Source organism: Lissotriton vulgaris, chromosome 1_1 (genome assembly GCF_964263255.1).
Source record: "Lissotriton vulgaris chromosome 1_1, aLisVul1.2, whole genome shotgun sequence".
In the NCBI taxonomy this organism is placed as follows: domain Eukaryota; kingdom Metazoa; phylum Chordata; class Amphibia; order Caudata; family Salamandridae; genus Lissotriton; species Lissotriton vulgaris.
Genome location: NC_141685.1, coordinates 1318346106 through 1318362633, shown reverse-complemented (window position 1 = coordinate 1318362633; position 16528 = coordinate 1318346106). Strand labels below are relative to the sequence as shown.

Here is a 16528-nt window from a genome sequence, read left to right as displayed (position 1 = left end):
GAAACAATGGTGTGATTGGTGTTCACAACGGAAAGTGGATCCCGCTTCAGCAGATATAGATTTAATTCTGAATTTTCTTGCGTCTATTGCTTCGTCTGGTTTGGCTTATAGAACTGTTAATCATTTTCGCTCTGCCATTTCAGCTGGGCATGTTTCTATCGATGGTAAGCCTATTGGGGAACATCCTTTGATTTCCAAATTACTCAGAGGCATTCGGATGGTAAAACCTCCTTGTCCTAAGTATGTGGCTTTGTGGGATGTGTCCGTTGTTCTGCGCTTCTTGGAATCCTGGCCTTCCAATTCTTTATTGACACGCAAACAACTATTGGCTAAACTGACAATGTTGTTGGGCCTGCTTTCCTGTAAACGGGTTTCAGATGTTCGAGCTTTGGACCTTGCTGGTCATACGTTCTCGCCTGAGGGTGTGTCTTTTGTTATTTCTCGGCGTACTAAATGTAATACGTCTTCTGTGACTTATCCTTCTTTTCCACATAACCCACAACTTTGTGTGGTTCAATGCATCAAAGATTATGAGGGAAGTACTGCACCTTTTAGACATGATTTACATGGTCAACTGCTAATTGCTTTGCAAAAGCCTTTCAAACCTGTGGCTCCTGCTACGTTAGCGAGATGGGTGCGTTGGCTAATGCTGGAGGCTGGCATTGACGTTTCCCTCTTTGGTGCACATTCTGCACGGGGAGCTATGGCCTCTAAAGCCTTTTCTTTGGGTGTCAGTCTCCATAATATCATGAAGGCCGCCGATTGGTCTTCGGAATCTGTGTTTAAAACCTTCAATTTCAAACCTATTGTGGATGTTGCTTCAGTTGTGGTGGCTAAGCTTTGAACAAGCATAATCGGAGCTTCCGTCCTGCCACAGAATTAAAAATTTGCTAACATTCGTGCCAAGAATTTTCAATTCTATTAAGGACAGGAGGCGAGGATTATCCCACCCTTGTTTTATATCTGCATTCCTATTGTTCATTGCAATTTGCTTTGTATGCATCTGTAAAATACTATGTTTCATAATGTTCTATGCAATGTCTATTTCCCTCCCTATTTTGGTTTCTATGCACTTAAACCATTGTGGGTGTGGTTTATTACGGCTCTGCTTTGCTTTTCAGGTACAGATCCTAAATGAGATTCTGCCTTTGTGTTCCCTGTTGCCTGAGAATTGTGGTTTGCATGGAAGATCTTCAGCTTCAGCTTCTTCGTTCTGCCTTCCGGTGTGGTCTGTTCCTCGTGATCTCCTTCATGGATCCTTTGGTTTCAATTGGGACTTTGATCTTGAAGTTGACCTGTTTATGGACAAAGAAAGAGGGAGTGCTGTCCTCTATGGTACCTTTTATAGTGTGTAGCCTCTATGGTTATCAGTGGTACTCATGGGAAATGTAGTGTTTGTTTTTCTTTACTGTGTTCTTATTGGCTGCTGTTTTTTCTCAGTAAAGAAATGAGAAAGCATAATCCTCGCCTCCTGTCCTTAATAGAATTGAAAATTCTTGGCACGAATGTTAGCAAATTTTTAATTCTCTTCAACATATCATCTTGCCATGGCAGTCACAATGGAACCTGCCTTTACATGCTTTAGTATGCTATGTATAAATTGCGCACTTTGCTATACTACTAGCAAATGTGCACATTTCTGTAGATTGAGTTTGCGACTATGGTTTTAAGACAGCTAGTTAATTGTTTATAGTTGCAACATCCAGAATAATGTGCTGCACGGCTAAATACTTATAAGGTCTCAAAGGCGAGACCTATTGGCTATGCCAATGCTTGTTTGGCCATATTGTACAGCAGCGCTAGCTTAAGTGCAGCATGGCTAACGCTTGCTGTGTCATTTAGCTTTGTCTTTACTTTCTGCAACGTTACAACATGGCTAAGAAACACTGGCAAAGGCAATAGATCTTACATAGGCATCGAGACCTATTGGCTTTGCCAACGCTTGTTAGTTCGTCATTAAGATCTGTGAATCAGCTATATGAATTGCCTATACGTGTTCGCATTAAAACGTTGAGGTGGGCTACCCTTGCTCATAATCTAATACAGTTCCTTAATATTATTAATTCCGAACTCGAACGTCATAAAAAAGCATGGGGGGGGGAGGGGGGGGTAATCCTCTACTGAAATGTATATTTTGTGTTTACAGTATAGGACGTAAACGCGTTTCAGATATAAAAATAACAAATGAATCGGTCATGATTTACATACCTTAATAACAGTCAGTTCCCTAACTCGCGTTTATTACTTAGTTGTTACAACGTTCTCATAGCGAGTGTTTACGCTGACCAAACTGCAATCACCTCACAAATCCTCCTTTTTTCCCCGCCCATTTCCTCTCTCCACTGCTTGTGAGGAGCTGCAGGGCCCTCCCTCTCTTTAGAGAAATCCTGTTTAGCATGCAGCCCTCGCCCTGCATAAATTATGTTCATGACGCAGTTGCTAAAAAAAAAATGTGCAACTAAAAAAAACTGCATTCAAGTTTATAAGCGAGGGGACAGCGGATATCTATATATGATTTTTAGAAAACGTACCACTTACGCTTCTGCCACAATTCCTATTTGGGGAAAAGTACCATGGCACAGTTTTGGAATAATATATATACAATATTTATATATTAATGAGACGAATACTGCTCCTCTTCGTACCTCTTTGTGCGGAAAGCGGAGACATCCAAATTAAATGCCGGACGCGTTTACACACCATTTCTCTTTCTATTTTATCTTTCCGAGATATATTTAAAAAACATACAGTGGCGCAGAAAAAACGGACCCCTTCGCCTCACGGATCATCTCAAAAAAGGGTAAGTAAACCAGGGTTTTACTGACGGGGAAGGAAGCCCGTAAAATGGGAGGTTTTTCATTCTAGTGGCGTTAATATGCAATGGGTGTTAATTAGCATAATTTATATATTTATGAATAAAAGGAGAATTTTAAGGATTAAAAGTGGCTGGTTGGTTGACATTAAAAGAACGTGGTGGACTACAGCTGGGCACACGTACCCCTTTCATTATATACATATTTATATATTCGTACTATTTGGGTCTTTGTGAATCGATGGGCCGCTTTTTTTCACCCCGATGTTCGCAACACGAAAATGGTGGCGAGAGCTTTGCGCGTTAGGCTTGTGAGATGATCGTACTGCGCGGGCGCAGAAAAAAAGCCTGGTCCCAAGTGGAAAGAGAAGACATACTTCAAAGGGAATTGGCTAGGCAGGGCACGCGGGAGACTTCCGGAAGTGTGTACATGCAGGCCTCCATTTTTGAATGGCTATAATGCTGTAATTCTATGGCATGTTATTTTTGTTTGTTCTATTCCTGTAACAGTTCTCTCATGTAACGTAACTGGTTCTACTGTACAGTACTCTGACACCTTCGGGTAAATTCCGCCCTTTATAAAAATGCATTTATTAAAGAAATAAATAAAATAACATTTTTATTTTTATGCTAACAAGATTCGTTTAGCGAAAATCCCATAGCGAAATGGTATGTGGCTAGGTGGCCAGCCTTTTCCTTTTGAAGCAATGATTCCTTGGTGGCGGGTCGTTTTTTTAAAAATAAGTTTTATATAGCGCTAGCTTGACCCATGGGTGTCAGAGCGCTTTACATACACAAAGGAAAGAAAATTGCATTACATAGCAGGACATAAGGATGCATAAAGATAGAAGCAAAACATAATAGTTAGGCATACAGTGAAGGGGCGGGAGAAAACACAGGTGGTTGAAACAGTCAAATAACCACCTATTTATGATGGTCAAGTGAAGAGGCGGGTCGACAAGGTTATTGAAGTCTAGGTTATTTGACTTGGTCGGTAAATTATTTTCGCAGATGCTGTCAAGGGGCAGCGGTGTCACTATTTTTCATGGAGTGTGTGAAGAATGCATTTTCTACAACAGAGTTTTATATTTTCATCTACTCAATAATTATTCCCTGCATTCCGAGAGTTGTACTATTGATTATGTAATGTAATAACCAGGATGCAATCCCAAAATGCAAAGAACACATGGACTAGATGAGCTATTCACGGACCTAACTGTTAAAAGTGACAGTACTTTAAATGTAAATGGGTAGATACTGTCTGGTACTAAGTACCTGCACTTCTTTAATTTGGAAGGGATAGTACCTGCACTTCTATATTTCCGTTTATATCACTGTTCTTTTGGAAGCCTGCAGTGAATAAAAGTAGATCTGGTCCTAGTAGTTTTCATGTAAGTTTATTCACGATAAGATGTTACAGCGTAGAGCCCAACCAGGAGCAGCCTTCCTGCTGCTCAGCCCATCCACCAACTGACTCACACACTCACCAACATTCTCTAATAAGAGACACATTGGCTGAGCAGCAGGTATAACTCATCTCCATTCTTTACATTAAATACAGAAATACTCTAAAAGGAATAACAATGAAGTCTGAAGCAAACAAAGTATGACATAGGAACAATAGCATGCAACAGAAACATAACAAAACCATTGCCCCAAATAAGCAAGGTAGCAATGATTTAAACATAATAGATCTGGTCCAAGTAGTTTCCATGTAAATTTATTCAGGATAAGATGTTACAGCGTAGAGCCCCCTCAGGAGCAGCCTTCTTGCTGCTCAGCCCATCCACCAACTTACTCACAAACTCACCATCATTCCACTCATTAACATTCTCTCATCACAGTCACAAGGGCTGAGCAGCAGGTATAACAAAGCCTTATCCCGAGCTTAATTAACAACGAAGCCATGAGATAACAGCACATCCACTTCATGTTTTTTATTTGCCGTCTGCTTGTGATTGCCCTCTTGTTCCCTTATGAATTCTGGACTACACATACCCATACCTGTGAACTCAATTGCGTTTTGCATGTGTCACCCACTTTCTTTTGCTTCATTTCACCAGCATAACAAAATGCCTTCATAAAATGTAACAGAGTCAGGTGCTTTTCAAACCTATACCACCTTCCAAAAAACGATAAATTCGCCATTGATCTTAATGGGATAACCATCCTAAATTTATGACTTCTCCCGCATTCTTGAGACAAGAGGTATGCATATCAGAATGCAAAGAAAAAAATTTACTGGACCACCTCTTTTGGGTGATACCCATACTCAGGAATAATTTGCATCCACCCTACAACATAGTTGGCAATATTATGTAGTCACACAACTAGTAGTCTGAATTGTCACCCGTCCGGCTCTTATGAATTCTGTTTGGTATATTTGCTTCCTTCTCCATCAGTCCTACTTTCTCTCTAAACTGGTGTAGAAGTGTAGTGCAGTACACCATTATGTCATATTTAGATCATACCTTTATTTTGGACTTCCTCATTAATTGTCAGTCAGGCAACAAATTACCCAGGATGCTACTGACCTTGTCATCTGCTACCTTAATTGGCTAGTTGCACTGCGCTGTAATGATGAAACATTTTTCTTTTGAGAGTCTTTCAGGCCTTACAGTGGCGGATGCAGGACACCTTACAAAAACCCCACTGAACTCTCACGGTTCGCCCGTCCCATTTAAAGGGAATCATTGGTTTACTTCTGGCATGGATGTAGTAATCCAGGAAAATCACTACTTATTATTCTTACGTTGATATTTAGGGTCCACCCATGACAAGATAAGTTATGATCAGCCCTCCAAAATGATCTACCGGTCCATGCAATCTCCGTCGCCGCAGACCCGGGTCTGTGGGAGACGCAACCCTTGAAAGAAGTAATCATTATTGTTCCATTTTAATATTGTCCTGAGGAGGCCAAGAAGAATCCAAAGGCTGAAACGTGTCCGCGTCAACAAATTTGTGGAGAAGTCTCTATCCAATTTATAAGGAGTTGTTTAATAACTTGGTGTGACACAGTAGGACTAAAGGAAAAGAAGCGCCTTTGCCTAGAGTGTTCACTTAGACTACCTCTGAGTGTATCACCCAAAATAAATGTGTGAACACTAGTAAAAATATTTTTGGGTATTGGCAACGTAAAGTTGAGTTTATTGTATATGTATATATATACCAGGGGAATTTGTGATCCAACCAATTTCCTAAAGTTATATATTCAGATCAAAGGGGGAAGGATCACTTGTCCTGCATAACTTTGGGTATGCCGGAACGGTTCTGAATAGTCCCAATAAAAAACCCTCATGCACGTGTTGGTAAATTTTGCGATGTTAGGCGGTATATCTTGTTTCTCCGCCGTCCCTCACACGTGTCTGCATAATCATAGGGTTTAGTAATTTATGCAACCTCCATCCAGGAGGCATTACCCATTGTTAAAAACAGTAGTGATCAGTGATAGTGACTGTGACGTGAAAAAGTGAAAAGTAAAATTGTCTCTCTCATCCAGAAAAATATGTTTTATTAGTTCTGTTTTTGGAGGCAAAAAATAAAATTTGATCGGTGAGCAAGAAAAATTATGACTCTTTCACACTAGATTTGTGGTATAGGTCTACATGTTTCAGCCCTTGTATCACCAGAATAGGTCGTATGGGCTTTCATCAGAACCACGGTGCAAAATAGAGACCTCTCACATCTCTATAAGTGAAAAAGAAAAGAGGTTCTAATGGAACATATCGTTATGTTGCGCCTATTAAGGTCAAAATTGTACCTGTAAAGAAAAAGGACATACTAGACAAAAGGTAAGGGGTATTGGAAGACATTTAAGTCTATTCAACTGGTTTACATCACCAGGAACAAATATAACGCACAGTGGCGTCGCAACTAAAAAATGGCAATACTTTGCACTGACTACCCTACTCCTAGAGTAGGGTCAACTCTCTCATTACTGGCATTGTTAGCTCTTAAGAATATCAAATTGTGAATTGGAACTTGTTGATAGGATGATGCTCTCGAAACATGGTCCAGAGTAGGGTTCAGTATATTATGCGTATTTCAAACCACTGGTGTAGTGGTTTATCGTATGACAGTTTATTGTGAAGTTGGCGAGTTCTGCTTTGAAAGTAAGTTGTCACCTAACACTAGCTTTGCTATTCAGGATTAAGGGATGGGGAGACTCCTGAATAACTATTTGCAGTGGTGTCACTAGTCAGCGTACCTGCGTATGTGTGGACCGTTCGTAAGAAGTGTCAAAATTGGCGTATTTGTACGGGTAACGATTTTGGAAATACTCGTATGTAGCCATGACCCATCTCAACATCATACTTTTGTGTCACTCATCAGCGTGCTTAAGAAAGTGACTAAATTCAATCCCCAAAGGTTTTGCGTATTACGCTATTATTTAAAGTTTACCCACATGCAGCGCTATCCCGTTACGATGTCATTCATAAAACGTACCTTCGTTTATGGCTATACTAAGCCTCTTCAGGATCCAGGTGGGTCAGGGAGGCACACTATAACAATAAATTTGAGTTCAGAGGGAGGTACCATGTGCGTTAATACATTACGGTTCTGCCGGTTGTTGGTCCTCGCGCTACCTCTGTCTCTCCGTCAGTTGCTTGTTCTGACTCTGCCACCTCTGGTCCCGGAAACAGGTTGTTCTTCCGGGGGTTCGTATTTAGTATTGTGATCGGAGATGAAATAGTAAACAGACTTATGTTAGATCCCGTGTTGCAGTCTGTTTCTAGATCTGCTTGTTGATGTTTATCAGAAAAGTGTGGGGTCATTTGTTAATAAGATTAATGTATGTAATAACATTTGAAAATGTTCAATATTCCCGTAATTTGTGCTGGGGAAATTTCAAAATTGTTGACATAAATTGTGCTCGTACTGTTGGGGAGAAAGATTGATGTGAGGGTTTTAAATTGATACATAAGACAATTACGATTAGTAGTCGATGTGCCTTTGGGTTTGTACGTTGTGGACAGCTCATATTGACATCAGTAAGGATATGGGCATACACAGTGTAAACTCCACTCGAGTTCCTTCATATATCCTGGTAGTCAGTGATAATGTACAAAAATCGGTCTTCTAATCAAAATTTGTGGTTAATAACTGCATAGTATTTTTAAGCAAAATAATTGCGGTCATCTTTTATTGATGGTAACCTTATGTTCATCTCGTCATCTATAAATTGTACCCCATGGTATATTATCATTCAAGCCATTCAGGTCGGTGCCAAGTCTGTGTACCCAACGCTGCTCTTTTTCAAAGAGAATTCTCTCTGCATTGTCATCTTTATTTTGCAAAGTTTCAAAATTATCCACTTGAGATCGTTGACAGTATGACCTGCTTCTAGGTAGTGGTTTGACATCTTTGTTGTGATCTTCTTGCACTTCACGTTGCTTCGATGTTCACATAATCGTTGTTTTATCTTTCTGCATGTCATTCCTATGTAGTTCTTTTTACATGGATATGTGATCATGTAGATAACATGGCTCGTATTGCAGTTGGTATGATGCAGGAGTCTCCATTTGAAGTCCGGGAGTAATTGTATCTCTTTTGTGGCTTTTGTCAATGGGCAAACCGAACATGATCCACATGGATAATGGCCAGTTACAGGACTCATGTTCAATGGTGAATTCATAATCGCCAGTGGTTTCCTTGGTTGAGGTCTTGTATGGACCAAGATATCTTTAAGATTGCGGGTTCTTTTGTTTGCGAATCTTGGTTTGGGCCATTGGATATTGGCTGAAGTTAGAATCCTCCAATTTTTGCTTACAATCTTCTTCGATTTATTGCTTGCTGGGCCATATGTGGTTACACAGGTCGTTACATCTGATTCTGGTTCCCTTTGCGTGGATTCTAAGAGACCATCTCGGTGTTGATTGCGAGCTCTTTTTTTACACTTGTCAATGATTCTCTTGGGGTAATGTCTCTCTTCCAGTTTTCCACTCAGTTCATTGGCTTGTTGTTTATATTCTGTCAATTTACTACAATTTCTTCGTAGCCTCCGAAATTGGCTATAAGGGAGATTTTCCCTTAATGGTCTGGGGTGAAAACTCTGAAAAGAAAGTAAGCTGTTTTTTGACGTGGGTTTAGAGTACGTCTTAGTTTGTAATGTATGACCCTCTGCGAAGATGGTGATGTCCAAAAAATCAATTTGCTTATTATTGGCTGTATAAGTGAATTTAAGCCATTCATCGCGAGTATTGATCCAGGTATGGAAGTTGATGAGACTAGGCAGATCTCCTTTCCAAATGAGAATGACATCGTCGATATATCGACGCCAGAATAAAATCTGTTCATAATAGGGATTTACAGGATTGTTGATATGTGCATCTTCAAAGTTGCTTACATATAGCCCCGCAACACTAGGCGCAAATGTACTTCCCATGGAAGTTCCATGGCATTGTTGAAACATGGTGTCATTATATTTAAAATAATTTTCAGTCAGGGCCATCCTGCAACATTCCAAGACAAAATGTCTGGGTGTCTTGTAGTCCCAATCCATATTGAAAATTATGGTCTCAAGTGTTTCTAGTGTTTTTTGTTGTGGCAGGCTAGTGTAGAGACTCTCTACATCGAGTCCTACTAGGATCATGTTATCCTCTGAATAGATGAACTTCTTGAGTAGGTTGAGAAGGTCCCTAGTGTCCTTCAGATAGGTAGGAGTTCTTTGAACTATAGGTTTGAGATATTGGTCCGCAAATTGTGATAATGGTTCAAGGACCGAACCAATACCTGACACAATAGGCCTTCCTGGAGGTGGTAAGCGAGGTTTGTGTGTCTTTGGTAGGGAATAAAAGTAAGGTATTCGTGGGTTAGTGGTCTCCAGAAATTGTGCTTCTTTTTTTGAGATCCAGTCGTTCGTCTCAGCTTCAGTTATCATCAGTGTTATAGTCTTCTGTAATCTCGGTGTTGGATCTACATTTATTTTCTTGTAAAAATGTTTATCCGAGAGTAGTTCTAAGCATTGTTGGTCGTAACCTTCTTTGGAGAGGAGAACCACTCCACCCCCCTTGTCTGCTTGTTTAATGACGATGTTCTCATCATTGTTTAGATCTTTCAGTGCCTGTTGTTCTGCTCGGGACAAGTTTTGAAAAGGTTTGTTCGTATTGTCTTTTAAGCCATCTATTTCTTTCATAACAGCTTGTTCAAACGTGACTATTTCAATTGGTACTTGTGTGTTCAGAGGACAAAATGTAGACATTTTTCGTAGGGTAGTGTCTCCATCAGGGAGTTGAGCAGTTTGATTATTAAAAAGGCTTTGAGCTTGAGCTTCCTACAAAATTCGGCGATCTCGCATTTCTTTTTGAAGGTGTCGAGACTCGGTGTAGGGACATAACCAAGACCTTTGTTGAGAACTTCCTCTTGGTCTTTTGTCAATATCTTATCTGTCAGGTTTACAACAAGGGAGTTGTGTTTGTTCCTTCTTTTCCTCGGGTCACACTCCTGGTTTGAACCTGACGTGCTTGATCCTGCCAGGTTACTCCTTTCTGTTTCGGTCCTCGATTGTTCTGGCCTTTCCCTAAAAAAGGCGTTCCTTGTTGGTAGTTACCTCTCATGGGTTGTTGCATCTGATGGGGGGGGACCTTGATAGTATGGGTCTACCCAACCTTGAAAGTGAGGGTTGAACGGAGGAAACGGCATCATTGGTGGATTCATGGCAAATTGAGGTGTGCGCCAGTAATTGCGGCTGCGTCGATTCCCTCTTCTATTGCGATACCTGCCTCGCTGGTTGTTGGTAAAGTCATCTCCACTCTAGTCAGAACCATCCGTGCAAGAACCGCTGTTTGAGCTGGTATTAGACGCATTGTCATTAGGCTTATAATCCTTGTGGCTGTAAGGATGTATCCGTTCTAAAGAGAATTTTTTTTTGGGGGGAAAAACTTTATTGGTAGTTCAAAGTACACCGCTATTCAGCTGTACATCCCGGAGGCTAGGCAGCATTATAAAAGCAACGTAGAGGTGTGCACAAAACAGTAAAAGGAGCAGTCAGGTTTAATTTTACATTATAGAAGTGAACCTAAGGAACAAGGTGAGAACCGAGAAGGGACAAGAGGAAGAAAGGAAAAGGGGGGGGGGAAAGGGGGGGGGGAAAGGGAGAAAGATGGCAAGGCAAAAAGAGAATAGAGGAGCGGTAAAGCATATGTCCAGGGGGACGAGTGGGAACATCGGCACATTGAAATAAACAGATCAAAAAGAGCATACATTTGTGGGGGGAGAAAGAAACAGGATTATATCACGTGAAACGTGGGTGGAGGGAAAGGCTAAGGTGAGAGACGAACCTCCAGCCGGACTACCTCCGGGGGCACACAAATATCACCTCTATACGCATTCCAGGCCCCCCAGACCATCCCCCACATCTTGGGCTTACCCCGAGCTAAGTAGACAGTTTTCTCCCGGAGCATGCACCAATCCATGTTGGTTTTCCAAAGACTCACAGAGGGGGGGGTCGGAGCACCCCACTTCTGAGCAATGTCCCTCTTGGCCAACATATTCCCTAGCGTTACCCAGCGGGTTTGAGCATTGTTGTAGTCAGTCGGACCCCACACATTCAACAAGCAGCGTCTAGCTTCCGCAGGCAAATCAACACCAGTCACATCATGCATAACCGCATGCACCCGTTCCCAATAGGAGGCAATGACCTGGCATTCCCAAATGGTATGCATAAAGGTGGCCAGTGCACCACATCCTCTCCTACAAAGGCCATCCTGGGAAAGCTCCATATGAATCAACCTGGGGCCAGTGACGTACACCCTGTGAAGCACTTTCAGCTGAACCAAGCGCAGTCTGGCCGAAATTGCTACTTCCTTGGGGGAGGATACTGCAGACTGCCAGTCCTCATCATCCATCTCAATACCATCATTCATCCACTGATCTCGCACTTTCACCAGCAGGTCCGTCCGAACATTGATTAGTTTTTTGTAAGTCAGGGAAATGGCGCTGTCCGGCATATGGCCGTCCAGCACCCTGTCCTCCAGCGGGGACGACTCGGGAACTTTTTCACCAACAGGCAGGGTGGACGTAAGGGCATGCTTCAACTGCGCATATCTAAAATATTCCGTGGCCCTCAGTTGGAATTCGGCCTGTAGTGCATCAAATGATTTAATTTCCCCTCTGCCATCACATCCGCCACCTTGGAAATGCCGATGAGATCCCACCGATCAAACCCTTTTGAGTGCCACAACCTCCCCAGCAAGTCAGAATCGTAAAGGGGAGTAGCCATGGTGAGCCTACCTTTCCATCCCAGTGCCTTCGTAACGGCCCTCCATAGATGCACCGCGGTCCTGGTGGGACCAGTCAATTTTCGGTCCAGAGATCTAGAGTACAACGCTATGTAGTACATCCCGTCGTTCATGAGCCAGCGATCCATGGCGTACCCTGGACTTACCGCCGGACCGTAAAAGCCATGATTAAGAGCCGCCAATTGGGAGGCCCAGTAGTACCGGCGGACATCGGGCAGGGCAATACCGCCGTCGTACCACGGAATGGTCAACTTAACTACGGCAATACGCGGCCTACCTTCCCACAAAAGGGTACGCTGCAAACCTTCAATCTCCCTGAAGTATTTGGAAGGGACTGGGTCCTGCGTGTTTTGAAGCGCATACAAGAATCTCGGCAGGGACATCATTTTGAACAATGCCGCTCGGCCCTACAGGGACAGCGGCAATCTTTTCCAACCCTCCACGTCACGCCGAAGGCGCGTTAGAGGAGGGAGCAAGTTGTTAGCGTAACGTGCCCGGGCATCCGTTGAAATATAGATACCCAGGTACTTGAAGCCCTGCTGCCAGACCTGTATCGCACAGCCCCTAGGGAGACGTGGAGTGTCTCCACTAAGTACATATAGGTAGGACTTGGACCAGTTAATAACCAGACCCGAGTATCCACCAAAGATACCCAGTGCATCGAACACCACAATCAAAGACCGACTGGGGGAGGTAAGGTAAAGCAGAATATCGTCCGCGTATAGCGAAACCCGATCTTCGAATCCCGGTGACCACTTGATCCCACAAATATCAGGGTGAGTGCGGATCCAGGCAGCAAGCGGCTCAAGCGCAAGGGCAAAGAGGAGCGGTGATAATGGACAGCCCTGTCTAGTACCCCTGCGCAAGGCAAAGGAAGCAGACATGCGGCCATTGACCGTTATGTTGGCCAACGGGGAGGAATAGATAAGCCGGACCCAACTGATGAAGTCAGGGCCAAACCCAAACTTGGACAGCACCGCCCAGAGGTAGTTCCATTCAAGAGAATCAAACGCCATCGTCGCGTCCAGTGAAGCCAGGACAGTTGGCTCTCGGAGCATGTGCGCCCGCGCCATGACAGCGTGAAGCCTTCTAAGATTAAGGGCAGTATTGCGGTGAGGTATGAAGCCCGACTGGTCTGGATGGACCAAGTCTGCAATCACACCCACAAGCCGATTGGCCAGCAACTTAGCCAGGATTTTGGGCTCGGCATTCAGCAAAGAAATAGGGCGGTATGATCTACAAAGGTCTCTAGGCTTCCCCTCCTTATGAATGACCACAATGGTGGCCAGGCGTTGATCCAGTGAGAGTTCACCAACCTCCCGGGCTTCCAAGAACATACTCCTCAGGGGCACTGCGACGGTATCCGCTTTGATCTTGTACAGCTCCACCGGGAGACCATTGGGACCGGGGGCTTTACCGGAGCGCAGGGACCGTATTGCTAACGCCACCTCATCCGCCGTAATGCCCCGGTCCATGTCGTCACGCTCGGTATCCGACAGGCAAGGAAGCTCAACCCTCTCCAAAAAAGAGGCCGAGTCCGATTCAGTCAAGGCGGAGACTGAGGTGTAAACCATCTCAAAGTAGTCGGCAAAAGCAGAGGCAATAGCGTTGGGGTCAGTAACAACCAGTCCGTCATCGCCCAAAATCTCAGGTACCACACAGGAAGCCAACTCTTTCTTATCTAACCAGGCAAGGAGCTTGCCCGCCTTGTCCCCGGCATCGTAAATCCTCCCTTGCTGTTCCCTGCCCATCGCCTTGGCAGCATCAGTGGCAGTGGCTCTATACTCCGACTGCTTCAGGGAGAGAGCGTGTAACAGTTCGGGTGTCGGTCCCAGCGCCAACTGGGAGTTCAATCCTGAAATATCCGACTCCAACCGCACCATGTCTTCATCCCTTCGTCTGCGCACCTCGGCTATCAAGGAGAAAGCCTCTCCTCTCAGGACAGTCTTAAAGGTCTCCCAGAGGGAAAGGGCCGACGTTACCGTACCTGTGTTCTCAGTGAAGTATAGGTCGATAGCTTTAGCAAGGAGCTCTCGAGTCCTGGGGTTGCGGAAGTACCAAGGATTGACCGGCGCCACCCTAGTCGCCGCCGCAATACCAAAGTCAAAGGATACCCAAACTGGAGAGTGATCCGATATACCTCTGGCCATAAGGCGAGCCCCAGAGACGGTCGATGCCTGAACCGCCGGAGTCAAGATGTAATCAATTCTAGAAAGGCTGCCGTGTGCACCCGAGTGAAAAGTGTACTGCTGCTGAGCAGGGTGTAAAAGCCGCCAACAGTCAATAAGGCCCATAGTGCTCATGAAGTCCGGGAGCCATGATTGTGCACAGCGCAGATCTCTGGACGGAAAACGGTCAAGGGTACCCGAAACCACAGAGTTAAAATCCCCACCCAGTATTAGCAAACCCTCCGGGAGGCCCAAAATGGCGCCTCCGAGATCTTGAAAGGTAGTCGTCTGCAAGCCCGGGGGGACATAAACAGAAACCAAAACCAGGGTGCGTCCCTCCCATCTGCTCACCACAGCAACATAGCGGCCCCTATCATCAATCACTTTGGACTCCACCTCCAGGGGAAGAGACATGCGCACCATTATCCCAACCCCCCGGGATCCCGAAGAGAACCCGGAATGGGCCACCACCTTGAACCCCTTTCTGTTCAGGGCCTGGCAAGTATTGCCGACGAGATGAGTCTCTTGCAGGAGGATAACATCGGGCACACAACGTTTAAACATTTGTAACACAACACCACGTTTAATGCGATCCCCCAGCCCATTCACGTTCCAACTAAGCACATTTAAAGTCTTACCCCCATCGTCAAAGATGCCCCGTCCCAACCCCCCCCCCCCAGAAAGCAGCCACCGCGGCGTTGTAATCAAAACAATAATAGCCTCGCCATGAGAAAGGAAAGAGAGGAAAAGCAAAAGAAGAACACACAAACCAACCACCCCCCACCCTGCACCCCTGCATTAGACTAGAAGCCCCCCCAACTAGCAGTGTGCCTGTCGCCCCGTATAAACTAGCCTACAAAAAGCCCCCAGAGGAGAAAGGAGACATCCTATCACCCCTGTTACCCTCCAGAGTTGAGAAAACAGGAGAAATAGAAAAAGAAAACAAAAGTCAGTGAATGATGGCATCCGCAGAGCCCTCCGCAGAAAGAAGACCAACGTGGTAAAGTTTATTCCTGGGAACCTGGACTGCCCGACGCCTCTTCCGACAGATGCTCAGGAGTAGTCCGACGCTGAGGCAAAGTGTCCAGCCAGTCCCCAGCAGCATCCGGCAAGTCAAAGAACAGCGTCCGAGCGCCATGCTCTATTCGAAGTTTCGCTGGATAGAGCATGGAGTATCTCAGCCCCAGCTCTCTCAGTCTCCGTTTAACTCCCATGAAACTTTGTCGGCACTTCTGTACAGCCTGAGAGAAGTCGGGGAAGAAATTCACGTCAGCATTCTGAAATTTCAACGGGCCGCCACTTCTCGACGCTTGTAGGATCACGTCTCGGTCTCTGTAGTTAAAAAGTCTGGCAATGATAGGGCGCGGGGACGCACCTGACTTCGGTTGGCCACCAGGCAGTCTATGAGCTCTCTCCACCGAGAAGAACTTACTCAGGCCTCCGGGCGCCAAGTGCTTCACCACCAGTTCCTCCACAAACAAGTCAGCAGCGTCCTCCTCCGCACCCTCCGTCACACCTGTAATGCGGACGTTCTGGCGCCGTGCCCGTCCTTCAAAATCATCAAGCCGGCAGGCAAGCATCGAATTAGCGGCCTTCAAGTCCCGAACCTCGGTCTGCACATCAGACATGTCAGTAGTCAGACTCGACGTCTTGATGTCGAGTGACTTGACCCTGTCATTTGTCTTCCAGAGGTCGGCTCTGATGAGGTTGAGCTCGATCGTGAGGGTATCGACCTTGTGGGACATCACTTCATGTTGTTTGTGCATTTCGGCCTTCACGCCCGCAATGGCTCCCATCACGTCCCAGAGGGTGGGTTCAGTATCTTCCGGGGACACATCCCGATGCGAGTCTTTGGTACGGCCCGATGCACCTGGCGAACCTTTGGAGAGAGAGAATCGTTCAGGGATGGTGGGCTGCGAGAGGGAGGGTTTCCTGCTGACCCTCGGAGGCTTCCCTTTGTCTGGGTCTCCTCTGCCCGCCATGATGGGCGACGGGGATCATGCGATCCGAGAAGGGGTCAAGCCAACAATACCGCCACCAGACGGTCGAAGTCAACAATCGCCTCCACCGTGCCTAGGGGACGTCAAGCCTCCAGTAAGAGCAGTACGGTCATCAGGCCTCAGCAAGGCAGTTCGTCCCCACTCGAAATGCCACCGCACAGGAGCGCCACAGCCTTCCCAACAATGCCAGGCTGTTATGGCGTCGTCGTCACCAGGCTTCCCGACGGTGTAACTCGGGACAGGAAGCTCGGACTTCAATCTGAGAACGGGCGCCGCATCAGCATCAGCACCGCAACTGATTCCCACCGC

At 45.3% G+C, this 16528-nt stretch overlaps 1 protein-coding gene across 2 annotated transcripts in view; it reads left to right on the top strand.

The window, feature by feature from the left end:
* The first annotated feature begins 2668 nt into the window (after positions 1 to 2668).
* Positions 2669 to 16528, top strand: part of POU6F1 (POU class 6 homeobox 1) — a 210695-nt gene continuing 196835 nt past the window's right edge. For both annotated transcript variants that reach the window (XM_086965833.1, XM_086965842.1), the window contains exon 1: positions 2669 to 2800. The gene's annotated coding sequence lies outside the window, so the exon portion shown is untranslated. The remainder of the gene's footprint in view (positions 2801 to 16528) is intronic.